The sequence below is a fragment of the Phyllostomus hastatus genome, unplaced genomic scaffold (genome assembly GCF_019186645.2).
Source record: "Phyllostomus hastatus isolate PE091 unplaced genomic scaffold, TTU_PhHast_1.1 phas_contig_148, whole genome shotgun sequence".
NCBI lineage: Eukaryota > Metazoa > Chordata > Mammalia > Chiroptera > Phyllostomidae > Phyllostomus > Phyllostomus hastatus.
This window is the reverse complement of record NW_025333607.1, coordinates 21,685,102-21,698,742: the sequence shown is the minus strand read 5'-3', so window position 1 is coordinate 21,698,742 and position 13,641 is coordinate 21,685,102. Positions and strand designations below refer to the sequence as shown.

Here is a 13,641-nt window from a genome sequence, read left to right as displayed (position 1 = left end):
CAACGGCGGCGGCGGTGCGACGCTCACAGCAGCAGGCGCCGACACGGCATCTGCACACTCGGCGTGTGCACGCTTATTTAATACGGCGTCTGCACACTTGGCCTGTGCACGCTTATTTAATACAGCATCTGCACACTCGGCGTGTGCACACTTATTTAATACGGCATCTGCACACTTGGCCTGTGCACACTTATTTAATACGGCGTACCCGTCCTCACCATCATCACCGTTGCTGCCGGCAGGAACATTGTCACCCTGACCGCATGGCAGAGGGAGGCCTTGCAGCAGAGCCGTGCCCAGGGGCCCTCGGCTGGTCGGGGGCAGAGGCAGCGTGGACCCCGGCGCGCAGTGTGGCTGCAGAGTCTCGGCCAAGCCGTCTCGGCCCCACGGTGGGACTGACGGCGACTGCTGGCAGTGGGCACTCACGGCCCAGGGTCCACGGGCTTGGACCACGGTCCACTCACCTGTCCGCCGCCGGCAGGTCTGTTTCTACGGGAGGGCGTCCTTCCTTCCCCTCCCGCCCCGGGTGCCTCGGCGCAGAGCAGGCTTTTGGGAGGCGCAGGAGAAATGTGTGCGCTGCCCTACCCATTGGGGGATTTTGTTGGAGTGTCGGGATTTAGCCACATAAAGAATTAAATGATGGGGGTGCAGGGAGTGGAAGGAACCCATTTTGTACGTAACTCGATCTGTGCATTTTGCTTACGTGCAATAATCCTCGTAGCAATCCATTGTCCTTCTCGTTTTATAAACGAAGGTGCTGAGTGAGGGGAGACACAAAACAATGCGAACAAAGCCCCATCGGCGGTGACAGAACGGATCTGCGGGTGGCCGATGCACAAGGGGTGGCGGATGCACAAGGGGTGGCCGATGCACGAGGGGTGGCCGGAGCCGCAGCGGCCAGCGGAGGGGCGGGGCAGGAGAGGAAGGCGTGAGCAGGAGCAGGACAAGGGCCCCGCCCGTGGCTCACGGATGGGGCCAGAGCCAGAGCTGCAGGACCACGAGAAAAGCACGTGGGTACATGTGCCCGGGCTGAGGGCAGCGGCCCTGGAAGGAGAGGGAGCAGAGGTCGGCGAACATTTCGTTTCTCAGCACTCAGCTCTCAAAGACCCTCTGAAAAGTCGGGTGCTGCCTAGGAGTCTCCGTGGGAGGCCGTGGGAGGCCGCGGGAGGCTGCCAGGATCATAACAAACGACATGAAATGATTAGTTAGTGGCCACGAGACAGCACATCGTGACACTGCAGCTCGGAGAAACGGACACCCGGCCGTTAAAATTCAAAATCTGGCAAACCATACAGAAAACTGGGCCAAGCCTTTGTCACCACAAATCTCCTGCTTTCAGAAAACAGCCCAAGATCCGCACAGTCATGCCCGGGCGATGGCAGAGGCCAGCGTGTGATGTATTACTCGCCACCGAATGCGGCGGGTTTTGGAAGGGGGCTTGCCCAGGAGGACAGCGGTTTAGGGCGCAGGATGGGCCGCCCGTGCGGGCAGAAGGCACAGGGGTTCCTGGGAAGCGGCCTGTCCCCCCTGCACGGAGGAGAAGCAGAGGCCGGGAGGCCGGGGTCTCGCAGCTTGTCTCAATGCCCGTGTCAGCCTGAAGAACGCAGGTCACACCAGCCTCTCAGAGCTAAGACGATTTCATCTCTCTGCCTGCTCCCGCCCCCCAGCCCGTGGCACCCACGCCGCCCTCCTTGGCGGTCACCGGGGAGAGCCGCAGGGAGCAGACACGGAGATTTGGAACGGAGCGCCGTCGGAGCCACACAGCAGCTGGAGCAGACAGTCCCAGGGACATGCAGTTCTGGGAACACGGCCTCTGGTTTGGCGACGCCTGCAGTGAGGGAAGGAGATACTTCCGAAGCTCAACCCCAGACAGAGCGGTGGGGGTTTCTTCCCTCCAGACTCCTCCACAGCGTTGCTTTCCTCTGGGTGTTCGTCTCTGACTCCAGGGGCGAGACGTTTTAATGATGTTTCTTCCCTAGTGACTCTGATGGACTCTGTGCTGTGAAACAACATCGGACTTCACTTATGCTACTTAATAAAACGTTAAACTTTTTTTCTCACTACGGAGATTTTTGTTTTGAAGAAAGAATATTGTAAATGTATTTCTGTGGCATGCTTTAACATAAAAAAACATAATACACTTAGAATCAAGTAATGTGTACAGTCTAAACGTTTCTGTTTTTCAAGGGTAGGTTGGTATAGCAACTCAGACTAACCTGGAACCTCCTAAGTAGAAAAGTGAGGCAAGTGACAAGTGCAAACTTGCATTTTATTGACTCGATCCTTTGGGGTGCGTACGAGAGAAAACCTGAATAATTCCAGCTCTTTCTACAGCAGGGTGTCCGACCTTTTGGCATCTCTGGGCCACGCTGGAGGAAGAAGAGTTGTCTTGGCCAACACACGAAATACACAAACACTAATGAAAACCAATGAGCGAAAAACAGTTTTTTTAAAAGATTTTATTTATTTATTTTTAGAGAGGGAAGGAAGGGAGAAACAGAGAGAGAGAGAGAGAGAAACATCAGTGTGCGGTTGCTGGGGGTCATGGCCTGCAACCCAGGCAAGTGCCCTGACTGGGAATCGAACCTGTGACACTTTGGTTCACAGCCCGCGCTCAGTGCACTGAGCTACGCCAGCCAGGGCTAAAAAAAACAGGTTTTCAGTAAATGTATGATTGTGTGTGGGGCCGCGTTCGTAGCCGTCCTGGGCTGCACGCGGCCAGCGGGCTGCAGGTTGAGCTCCTGGCTCTCTCTCCCGCAGAAATCAGCGATTTCTCATCCACAGTCTAAAAGTGACTTGATTGTGACCTGGAGTGGGGACAAATGGATGGGATACAAGATCCGTTTCTCATGTTGTCTATGCAGGGATGTTGTTTCTTGCCTCCGTGTGTGTGTGTGTGTGTGTGTGTATTCTTGTGCCCTCTCACTGCACCTCTGAAAAGCAGGGGGTGAACCTCAGTGGCAATAACTTAAGACTGGGGACCCATCTTGGACTTAGAGACCCAGTTCCCTAACCGCTGAGGCTGGGTTTTTATTTCATGCTGTTTTGTTAACTCACTGACTCCGGCCCTGCTGACTGTGGGCCCAGCCCTGTCCTGGGGCCTGGGGCGGATGCTGGCTTCGAGAACGAACCCGGCACACACAGACCCACACATGGGCCCACACACGGGCCCTGCCCTCGGGAGGCGCACAGCCCGCGGGGGGCACAGTAGGAGGGTCATTGTGTCAGCACGAGCCGGCGAGGGAGCTGGGGTACACGTGTCGAGGGGGAATACCGGGGCAGAGGTCGGCTTCTCCCCGCAGCGGGGCCCCCTCTCGCTGCCGTGGGTCCTGAATGCTGGGCCTGCACGTCGAAGGGTCAGTAAATGGTGGCTGAGTCCGAACACGCGCTCTCTGGCTAATTGAGAAACTGGAAAGAAAAAAAAGCCAAAACTTAAGTTCTCCCGTTCCTGTTTTAGTCCTCGTGCCTATCAGAGAACTGAGAGCAATCTTTTTGTCAGAGGAAAAAAAAAGTTTCTTGCAACATATGCTTTACCTTGAGGACAGACAGAAAAAATATTTCAGGGACTCAAATGTAGTTTGTCTCTTGGTGTACATAAACTGTAATGAATTCATGCAATTTTTTCCTCTTTTTTCTCTTTCTTTCTTTCTTTCTTTCTTTCTTTCTTTCTTTCTTTCTTTCTTTCCTTTCTTCCTTTCTTTTTTGCATACCTCTTTGGTTTCTTACTCAAAACTTCAATTCTTTGGCTGAGATTTTTTTTTAAAAAAGAGTCTTGGCACATGAAGCAATGAGTCAAGTGCTATTGGGCAAGGGATTTAATTGAAATACATTTAATTCAATTTTGTGCACATTTTGATGTGGAAAAAAACAAAAGGCATCTGGCAGGATGACTGAATGGAGCTTTGTTTGGACACCGCACAGCCAGTCCGACAACTTTTTTTGCCCGGGGCCGGGCTGGAACGGGAAGTGACAGACGCCAGGGGCAGCCCAGGAGGCTCCCAGTGACACACCTGTCGACCTGCCTCTGTGAGTGACCACGCCGGCCCGCAGGTGAGGCAGTCATTGGCACAGTTCGGAGAGCTGGTGTTAGTGCAGTCATCTGGAAGGCCCAGAGACCAACACAGAAAAGGAGGAAGTGCCTTCCCTGGGGAAGTGGTGTTAGTCAGAAGCAGAGCCGGAAACGCAGTGGTCTGACTCTGGCTGGTTGTGGCTTCGGGGACAGCTCTGTGTGGCGGGGAGACGGCAGCATGAAGGGGTGGGGGCGGGGAGAGAGAAGAGCCCACGTGGAAAGAGAGGGAGAGACAAAGTTGGAAGAGAAACATTGGAGAAAGAGTGCCTCTTCCACATGAACTTCGAGCGGCTGACAGTGCTTTTGTAGAAATGTCAGTGAAAATACTAGCTTTGGGGGAGAGTTTGTTGTTTTTTTTTTTTAAAAATGCAAATGCAAATTCCGACCAACCTGAAGTTCAGAAGGTCAAAACCTGAAGGAACAGGTTAGTAGGATGGAAAGGAGAATCAAGATTCAAAAAAATGTGCCCTGGCTGGCGTAGCTCAGTGGATTGAGCGTGGGCTGCGAACCAAAGCATCGCAGGTTCGATTCCCAGTCAGGGCACATGCCTGGGTTGCAGGCCATGTCCCCCAGCAACCGCACATTGATGTTTCTCTCCCTCTCTTTCTCTCTCTCTCTCTCTCTTTCTCCCTCCCTTCCCTCTCTCTAAAAATAAATAAATAAAATCTTTAAAAAAAGATTCAAAAGAAGGTTACATATTGAAGAACCGTGTCCAAATGAAGAAGATAAAATGTGAAACTGATCAATTAAAATTCGGCATCTGGATTCCCAGGCCAGGGACTCGGGCCCTGCCGGTTCTGGCTTCCCCTGCAGCCCACGGCAAGGATGCCCACCAGCCTCTTTACTGCCTGGGCGACACCCGGGCGAGGAAGCTGGACCTGCGGGTGCACTGGCGACCCCTCGTCACCGCCCGAAATTCATTCAGGCCGGTGGGTTAGAGGGGAGGCCACATCACAGCGGGTGATTACTTCCCTGTGAGCTCAGCAACTACACCCTGACCTCCGACTTGGCCGTGAGACCCTGAGACAATTACTTCGCTTTTTTAAGTTTCAGTTCTCCTGCCTCAGAGGGCGGCCGGGAAGGTGCAAGGAGCTGGCTAACAGCTGACACGAGGCCGGGCCTCAGACTGCACGCGCCCGAGCTGGAATTCCGGCCCCCCGAACCGGGGCCCCTTTCACGCCGGGTGAGCCGCTCGCCTTATCCGCACCGTCTCCCCGCACGCGGCACGGGGCGGTTGCACGGCATCTACCTAAGTGTCGCCGGGAGACACTGAGTGCTAAGCGGGAGCACCAAGTGGTAAGATGCTAAGTGTCGCCAAGGGAAGACACGTGAGGTGCTCAGGGCCTGGCACCGAGGAAGCACCCAGCAAGCGGTAACCATTGTTCTCATGCAGTTGGTGAACCAGGGCTCACCGCCATCACGCACCCCCACTTTCCACGTTACTCCCATGAGCACCAGCTCCGGAGCCCCCGCGGGAGCCTCCCTGTCCCAGGACTGCTTCAGGGGCCCAGCTCTGCGCCTCCTTTCCGATTCGGACTCAGGCCTCCCGTGGCCTGGGACCCCTGCCACAAACCACGGTTCTCGCTCCGTCAGCCAGGCCACGGTTTTTTGTTTTCGTTTTTCGGGAGGCAGCCCAGTCACACTCGGAGGCTGATTTGGTCTTTGCCAGCGAGTTATTTAGCACAGTTTAGTTTGCTGTGGGAATTAGAATAATTTCACAAGCCAATACATACAGAACGGTATCTCTTCAAAAGCCAAACAGAGAAATAATAGCCCCAAACAAGGGACGGATCAGTCACAGCGCCGGGAGAGGGGAGGGGATGCCCAGATTTAACGGAGCCGAACCCTCTCACAAGGAGGTGGTGTGGGGGAGGCAGCGCCCCACCCAGAGCTGGTTTCCAGCTGCTGGCGCAAAAGTCAGGGTCCTCTGTTGCTAGGGCGCGTTGCTAGGGAACGAAGACACCAGGGTTGGTGGGGAGGCTGATGTGTGGTTTCCTCTGTGTGGTTTCTCACCTCTGTCTGCAAGGGGTCCCCTTGCCTAGACAGAAGCTAATTAACGCCCCAAAGGCCTTTGGAGAGTTTTAGGGGTTACCGGAGTGTCTTCTGGCCCAGATGAAACCCTTGGATGGTCCTCACAGACTCAGCACTCGCGGTGTAAGTGTCCCCGGGCCAGAGTCACCTCCCCCACGCCCCTGTGGGCCAGCGCCCCACCTGCAGGCCCGGCAGCTGCCGGCTGCTCTGCTCCTCGCGGTTGCAGATGCACTGCTGACGTCCCCCCCCACCCCCCCACGGCTCACTCACTTCCTACTGGGGCACAGCAGCCTGTTTTTCTCGGTCAAGGGCAAGTAGATTCAACTTCGTGCGCCCTCACAATGTCCTGGGAACCGAAAACCTGCACGTGGGTTTTCCTCCAACCCCCCGACCCGAGTACCCCCGGGAAAATGGTCACGTGTGGAGACACACAGCTCAGCTGGAGAAACTCGGTGGTGAGACTTGCGTGAGTGACTCACAGTGGAAGCTACGTGGGCACGGAGGTCCCTTATCAGAATTCTGGATTCTTCCATCTGCCCCTCACGCCACTGGCCAGCCTTCCTCCCCGGCCGTCTGCACAGGGAGGAGGGGCTATCATGGGTTCCCTCCCCCGCCCACTGTGGACTTTGGGGGTTGAGAGTCCCCTCCAGGAGGCTGCCGGAGGAGCTGGGTACTGACGGCCCTGGCCTTTCCCCTGTCCCCTCGCCGTGAGCCGCCGAGTCCCCTTGTGAAGGTCACTGCCCTCTCCAGTCTGTCTCCCCTGAGTCTGGATGAGTTGGTGTTCACCCTTTCGGGCCTAGAAGGGGCGGGGTTTTGCCGCCCCCCTTGTTCAACTGTTTTATCTTGTGACATTTACCGGAGCCCGGAAACTACGCTTCATCCGGCGTCTCCGGGTTTTCCTTTCGTCGGTGTTCCCGACGGCGGATGGTGTGAGGGGGACCCTGTCCCCAGGCCCTCCGCAGCGGTCCGCCGTCTGCGGGAGCTGTCTCTGCTGGCGAGAAAGGCCAGCGTCGCAGCCCCTTCCCGGGGCGGCTACCTCCGGTGATGTCCACATACCTAGTGCAAGTCCCTAGCCCCGCTGTCCGGACTCCGGGCACAGGTCCTTGAAGAGCCGGCGGCGTCCGAGGTCTCCCAGGGGGGCGGCGGGGCTGAGGGGTCTCTAGACTCCACTCCGGCCTCACCTCTGCCCTGGAGAAGGCTCCCGGACGAGCTCCCAGCACGCGGGTCCCCATCTCGGGGGACATCGCACAGAGTCGTGACTGCTCACAGCTGGGCCACGTCACTTCCCGCGACGGTGTTTTGTTTCACGGCCTTCGTCTTTCTCCCAGTGTGCACAGTGGTCTCACAGCTTTACCTCCGTCCTTTCTGCGCCAATCATCCCCCCAACCCAACCCTAAAAGGGACTCTCCTCCGGGCGTGGTCACCCACACTAGTTACTCGGTGAGACCGATGTCATCCGCGGACCCTCTGTTCCCTGCGCCCGCCGCCTGGCTGTCTTTGTCATTTCTGCTCGCCGTCACCCTGGACAGTCCTGTGCCCTTCCTCCCTCTGTCCCCCCTTCCTGGTTCCGCCCCTTCCCCTTGCTTGGCCGACTTCTTCATTTCAGTGGGCGCATGCTCTAGTAGCGTTCTGGAAAAGGGCGTACGAGGGGTGAACCCTTAAGGCCTCGCGTTTTGAAAATGTTTTTATTCTCTCCTCCCACCAGGCTGCTACTTTGGTTGTGCGTAGAATTTTAGATCGGGAATCACTTCCTTCGAGTTTTGAAGGCCTTTTATTCCCCCATTGTCTTCCAGTTTCCAAGGATACTGGGGGGAGGATGCTGTCCATTTTTTTTGTGATTTGGGTTCTTTTTTTTTGTTTGTTTCCTGGTCCCTGAAAGCTCTTGGGCTCTTTCCATTAAGCCTGGTGTCCCGAAGTGTCACAATAGTGTGACACGAGTCTCTTTCTGCTCCATGAATTGGGAGAGGCCTTTTCCGTGTTGAACCTCACGACCTTTTGTCCCAGAAAACTTCCTTTTACTGTCTCTTTGGTGGCATCGTCTCTCCACTTCTTTGCCCGCTCCTTGAGATCCTGGGTGTCCTGACTCATTATTCTAGTTTTCTGGTCCCCTTTCTCTGTCCATTTCTGGCTCTTTATGCTAATTAGAAATCTTTTTTTCCGACTTTTTCTTCCAGTCTTTCTGCTGGTTATTATTATTATTACTTTAAACAGTGAGACACTAACAACGCTGATTACGAATTCCATGTGCCCACGAGGAGCTTGTCCGCTGGTGGACTTGACCGTGAGGCCATGGTGTGGGCTCCAAGAGTCAGTGTCCGCAGTTCTTTTCTCTTGAACCTGTCAGTTCTGCTAGAGAAAACTCGTCCCTTTTCCTCCTTGGAGGTCGTGCACCCCGGCTGCTGGTGTCGGGGGGAAGGGAGCTGGCGAGGGCAGCACACCCGCTGTTTTTAATCCTCCCGTCCCTGCGGGGGTCTCTCCCCTGCCCCTGTCCCCAGCGCATCGGTTGTGCCTGACGCCCGTGAACCTGACGGCCCCTCTGGTTCATCTGCTCCGGAGAGGCAGCATGCCTTCTGTTTGGGGAGGTGGGCTTCCTTTGCTGCACAGGGAGGGGGAGCTCGGGGTTCAGATCTGCCCCTAAGAGACTCTCCAACGGTCCTCAGGCCCCCAGTCTGACCTGCAAGCTTCCGGAGGTGCCCACAGCCTCGAATTCCTTTGTCGGCCCGCCATGGTGTCTCGGGGATCGATCGGCACCTTTGGGACCCAGGTTCCCGCCGTCTCTGGACTGCAGAGTCCATTCCCTTCTCCCTGTGCAAGGAGACCTCTTCTTGTGGGGGCTGGCCTATCTTCTCCTGGGGGTGTGAGTGCGTGGCGCCCCCTCCCTCCCTGCAATCCTTGCCGTGGGTTCCACGGAGGGAGCGGAGGTCTGTGTCGGGGCCCTTTCTTCTCCGTTCGAACGACAGTGTCCCGCGTGTCCCCTTCTCGTCCTGGTTAAGCGAGAGGCGGAGGAGAAGTGCGGCGCCCTTCCTTCAGTGACGCACAGGGAGCGTTGCAGCGAGTACCTACCGTCCCTACCGAGCAGACGGGCCCTGAGCGTGAGCCACCGGGCTGGGGAGGCAGTGTAACGCCCAGGGAGCTCCTTGCTGCCCAGCAGGGCCGGAGGGGAGGGCAGGCCGGTGGGACGGACGGGGGACGGCAGGGTGGTCCCGATGAAGCGCGTGGGAGAGGAGGCCGCAGGAAGGGGAAGGACGCGGCTCAGAACAAGTGGCCGGAGAACTGGAATGTGAGTCAGCGCGCCAGCACGGTGGGTGTTCTCCCCCTCACTGCCCGTGAGAGCCCGCCCCTGTGCCAGGCCCAGAGGGGTCCAGGGAAGTGAGCCCACCAGGCCGTGCAGCCCCTGCTGGGGTGTGCTCGTTTGCAGGTCCAACTGTAAGCCCTTCGGCAGGATGGAGTTGGGTTACACTCTTACTCTGAAAGGACAAGAGGCCGTGCAACGTGTTTAAAAACACGGACGGCACCGGGGGCTAAGCGTCCCCTTCTGCTCCTTCAGACCACGTGTCCGCCTTCCTCCCTCGGTCGTGGGCCCCGGGGTTGCGGGGGTGGGGGGGACGGGCGAGGACAGGCCACACCAGCTCGGCCTCTGGCCCTCGGCTGTGCAGTGACTCCGACCACAGCAGCAGCCCCGGGACACCTCGGGAAGGGAGGCCAGAGAGAGCCCGGGCTGCTCCCCCCGGCTCCTCCCGGCAGCCTTTCCTCCAGCAGCCCCCCTCCTCCTGACCGACTCCTTTTCTGCAGCCAAAGGCGGCCGCTCCCCTCCAGGCACCAACTCCACGGGACACCCTCCTTACTGCCCACTCCCTTCTCCCCGCGTTGTGGGATCGGGGTCCCCGCCTGCTCTGTCATCCTACAGGGCGGCACAGCCACCAACTACGCCTGGACTTCCAGCCAGGTGCGTCGTGCTGACGCTCTGAGCACTTTTACCGACTTGCGCTGCCCTGGGTGCTGACGGGAGGGGTGCTGTTTCCTCGGGCTCCTGGGTGCCTCTGGGTCCGTGGCCGAAGGATCCGAGTCCCAGCCTGAGAATTGGGCGTCTCTCAGTGGCTGCTCTCACACCCGCACGCCCTGGAGCGGAACTGGCGGACGGGCCTGGCGTCTGCGGGCCGGCGCGGAGCGGCGGCGGCACAGCCGAGTGTCAGACTGACTGATGTGGCGAGCTGCAAGAAGAGGAAGTCCCTGCTCTTAAGGACGCGGCAAAGAGCTACGAGGAGGAAGTCTTCCCACCCGCGTCTGTGCTCGCCCCTTTCCGAGAGGCTCGGGGGGGAGGCTGCGCCCACATGCGTCCTCGTGAATTACGTAGCGGGGCCTGGGATGTTGACGGGAGGACAGTCAGGCGAAGGGCGGGTTGGCCAAAAACGTCGTTTGGTTTTTCCCGTTCGATGGCTCTGGTCGTGCTTTGTTGCCTTTAACTTCACTCAAAACAGTTTTGCTAGATTGTACTGTGACCGCTGTCATGTCAGCATGCATTGTATCTTTTTCTTGTTTTATTAGTTTATTTTTAGAGAGAGTGGAAGAGAGACAGAAAGAGAGGCAGAAGAACCTCACCGTGTGAGAGAAACATCAATGGGCTGCCTCTCAGCCCGCAGCCCGGGCAGGTGCCCCGACCGAGAGTCGAACCGGCGACCCTTCGGTTCACAGGCCGGTGCTCAGTCCACTGAGCCGCACCAGCCAGGGCTCAGTGTGCATGTTCAAAAAACTTACCACAATTGGTGGGTTCTTGTGTAGCCATTTTACTATTGAAAAGGGAAGAACAAATGCAACATTTTGGGCATATCATGCATTACTATGTTTCAAGTTAGGGGAAAAGGGCACTCAAAAGTATCCGTTGACTAGGTGAATGAATGAAATAGCTAGCCTGGGAAAACTGGGGGGGCGGGGGGGCGGGGCAGGAGAGTCTGGTAGGTGCAGAGCATTCTGGGAGAAACCTGCTGCTTGCCCCCCCCTCGCATTGTCAGAGTGATGCAGCGCTTTGCCAGGGACTCCTAGCCTAGGCCACTCGAACTGTTTCACGTAAACTGTCTTACTCAGTTAATATCAACGTTCGCTCAGTGTTTTCATTTCCTTTTTTACCTTTTTTTTATTCTTTCCATCATAATTTTATATATGGAGCCAAACATGTTTTCTCTATCAGAATCTTATGGAAACAATAAAGTTTTACGGACGAACCCATCCCGAAAACAGGCAAATCCAGACCTCCGGGCTTCTAGAATGACAACGACAGATGCTTCAACCATTTCCCCTTCTTTATCTGGGGGTGGTCCCCGCACGGCAGCAATCAATCAGTGAGCTTACCGAACACCAAGTGGCCCCCGAATCACGGGGTGTTGTTGACAGCCCCCCTCCCTCCCCGCCAAAGCCCACATCAGAGTTCTTGCCCTTGAGGTACTTCTAGCTGGACGTGCTTAAGGTATGACAGGCAAAAACAGCAAAGAGCAGTTAAATATTAAACATCTGGGAAGCAGCTAAAAGCCTCGTGGAAGCCCCAGCGGAGACCTTCCTGCGGACCGGAGCCGGCGGGAGGCGCTGGGATGAAGGCCGCAGGGTCTGGGCGGGTCACCGCCCCCCCCCCCCCCGGCGGGTAGGAGGGGAGGGGCTCCCAGGCCGCTGCGCCAGCAGGTCCAGGCCGCTGCGCCCAGCCGTGGGAGGGGCCCAGGAGCGCTCCTGTCTCCCGGGCTGTGGGGACAGTGCCAGCTGGCACCGCTGTGGGGAAGCCAGCCAAGGGTGTGTGCTCCGGACCTGGAACAGGTGTGCCGAGGATGGCTGGCGGGATCAGAGGTCGGCGGGGGGAAGCTGGGGGTCGGTCCCCTGTCTGAGACACGGGTGTCAAATTCGGAGTGCTGGCCAGGTGTTAGGAGCTTGGGGAATTCATTCCTGGACTTTGGCTTCTTCAGTCTGACTACTGGCTGGTTCGGTCTGAGCTTTGCCCGGTAAAATCCTGTGTGGCGGTGCTTAGGGTCCGGAAAGATCGGGGTTTGGGGCCCACTGGTGTCACTCTGGGGGAGTTATCTTCGAGTCCAACCGATGAGAGGAGGAAGAACCTAACCTCACGCTGTGGCTGTGAGGACGACACAAAAAAAAAACCATGTGTGATTTTCCTTTTTCCTTCTGTCCCTTTCTCTGCTCAGCCACAAGCAACAGCAGCCACAAAGACCACACAGCTCACCGCGCAAATGTGTGACATATTTTACCGTACGGGAGCGCGCCTGAAAATTACCCTGGGCGCGGCGGTAAGTGGAGGCTGACCCTTACTGTTCTGCCTCCTGAAAAGAAACAAGAAATAAGGGAGAAATCTACAGCCTGCAAACCACCGAATGAAACCCTCGCCTCCCAAGAGGCGTCCTGCGGCTCCCCCCATGTGTGTGCCACTGCGGCGTGGGTGACAGCCGTCCCTGAAGGTAGCAGCGCACGCCGTCTCAGATGCGAACTGTCACTCCTGGCCTCTCGTGACAACCCCCTCTTTCTCGGCCACAGTCTTTCTTCTCAAGCGTCCTGGCTGGTGCCGTCGGGCTGCTCCGGAACAGCAGGGACGCCGGGAATGGGGGCCTGCGAGGGCCGGGCCTGTGGGTGTCCGGGTTCCAAAGCAATGAAGTCTGGGAGACACGAGGGAATTCACGCGGCGCCCTTTGCCGAGAGGGTCGCCGGGCAACACTGTCGTGAGAGGTGATGTGGAGACAGTGAAACCTGCCCTGAGAGCCCTCTTGACATTTCATCCCTGCCTCATTTCATGCTGGGGCTTCGCACCCCTTCACGGAAAGGTGGGGGCAGCCACCGTGACATCGCCACGATGGAAGCAGTGCTACCCCCTCCCCTGGAGGACGTGAGCCTCATTCTCATGGGCCTTCCTATCCGGTAGCTTTGCACGTGGTGTTTCCAAACAACCAGCCACTTGAACTTGATTCTGTGCCCGACAAACCGACTGAATGCAGATGCTCAGTCCTGACAGACCAACTGGCACCTGCAAGAGAGTGACAGACTGCCCAGGGCAGAGGCCTGAGCTGGGGACTGAGCTGGGTCTACTTGGGGCATCCTGCGGGAGCGGACTGCAAGCGGGGGTGCCCGAGACGGGGGGGCGGGGGGCCTTCCGCCGCGTGTTCGCTGGACTTCCGGCCTGAGTTTGGGGTATGACGGGGTCCCTTGACAGTGACCCCACGGGGTGTGCAGACCCTGTCCGGCCTGGTGATGTGGCCAGGTCGCTCCCGCCAGGGGAGGTGGGCGGGGAACGCCCTCCTGCCAGCCCCTCCCTGGGGAGCGCCAGGACACAGCTCCGCTCTTCGCTTGGGGGAGCACGAGCGTGCTTTCCTCGCGGGCGTTCCAGACGCCTCGGTGCACACCGCCGGAGACATGGGACTCCACTTCCCGCTCTCACGGAGGGGCTCTGGGGCGGTGAACCCTTGCAGAAGGCGAGGAGCTGGAGCCCGAGGAGTCTAAGGGAAGGCCGGCCGCCAGCAGCTCTCGCAGGTGGGCTGCAGGCCCGGCGCCCAGACCTG

The 13,641-nt window shown here is 57.6% G+C and overlaps 1 long non-coding RNA gene across 1 annotated transcript; it reads right to left on the bottom strand.

The window, feature by feature from the left end:
* Window positions 1-2,544: 2,544 nt before the first annotated feature.
* On the bottom strand, window positions 2,545-10,286 carry LOC123804415. The gene is made up of 3 exons (XR_006783160.1): window positions 10,079-10,286; window positions 3,275-3,408; window positions 2,545-2,807 (listed from the first exon to the last, which is right to left on the bottom strand). It is a non-coding gene; the product is annotated as an uncharacterized LOC123804415 (long non-coding RNA).
* Window positions 10,287-13,641: the final 3,355 nt, after the last annotated feature.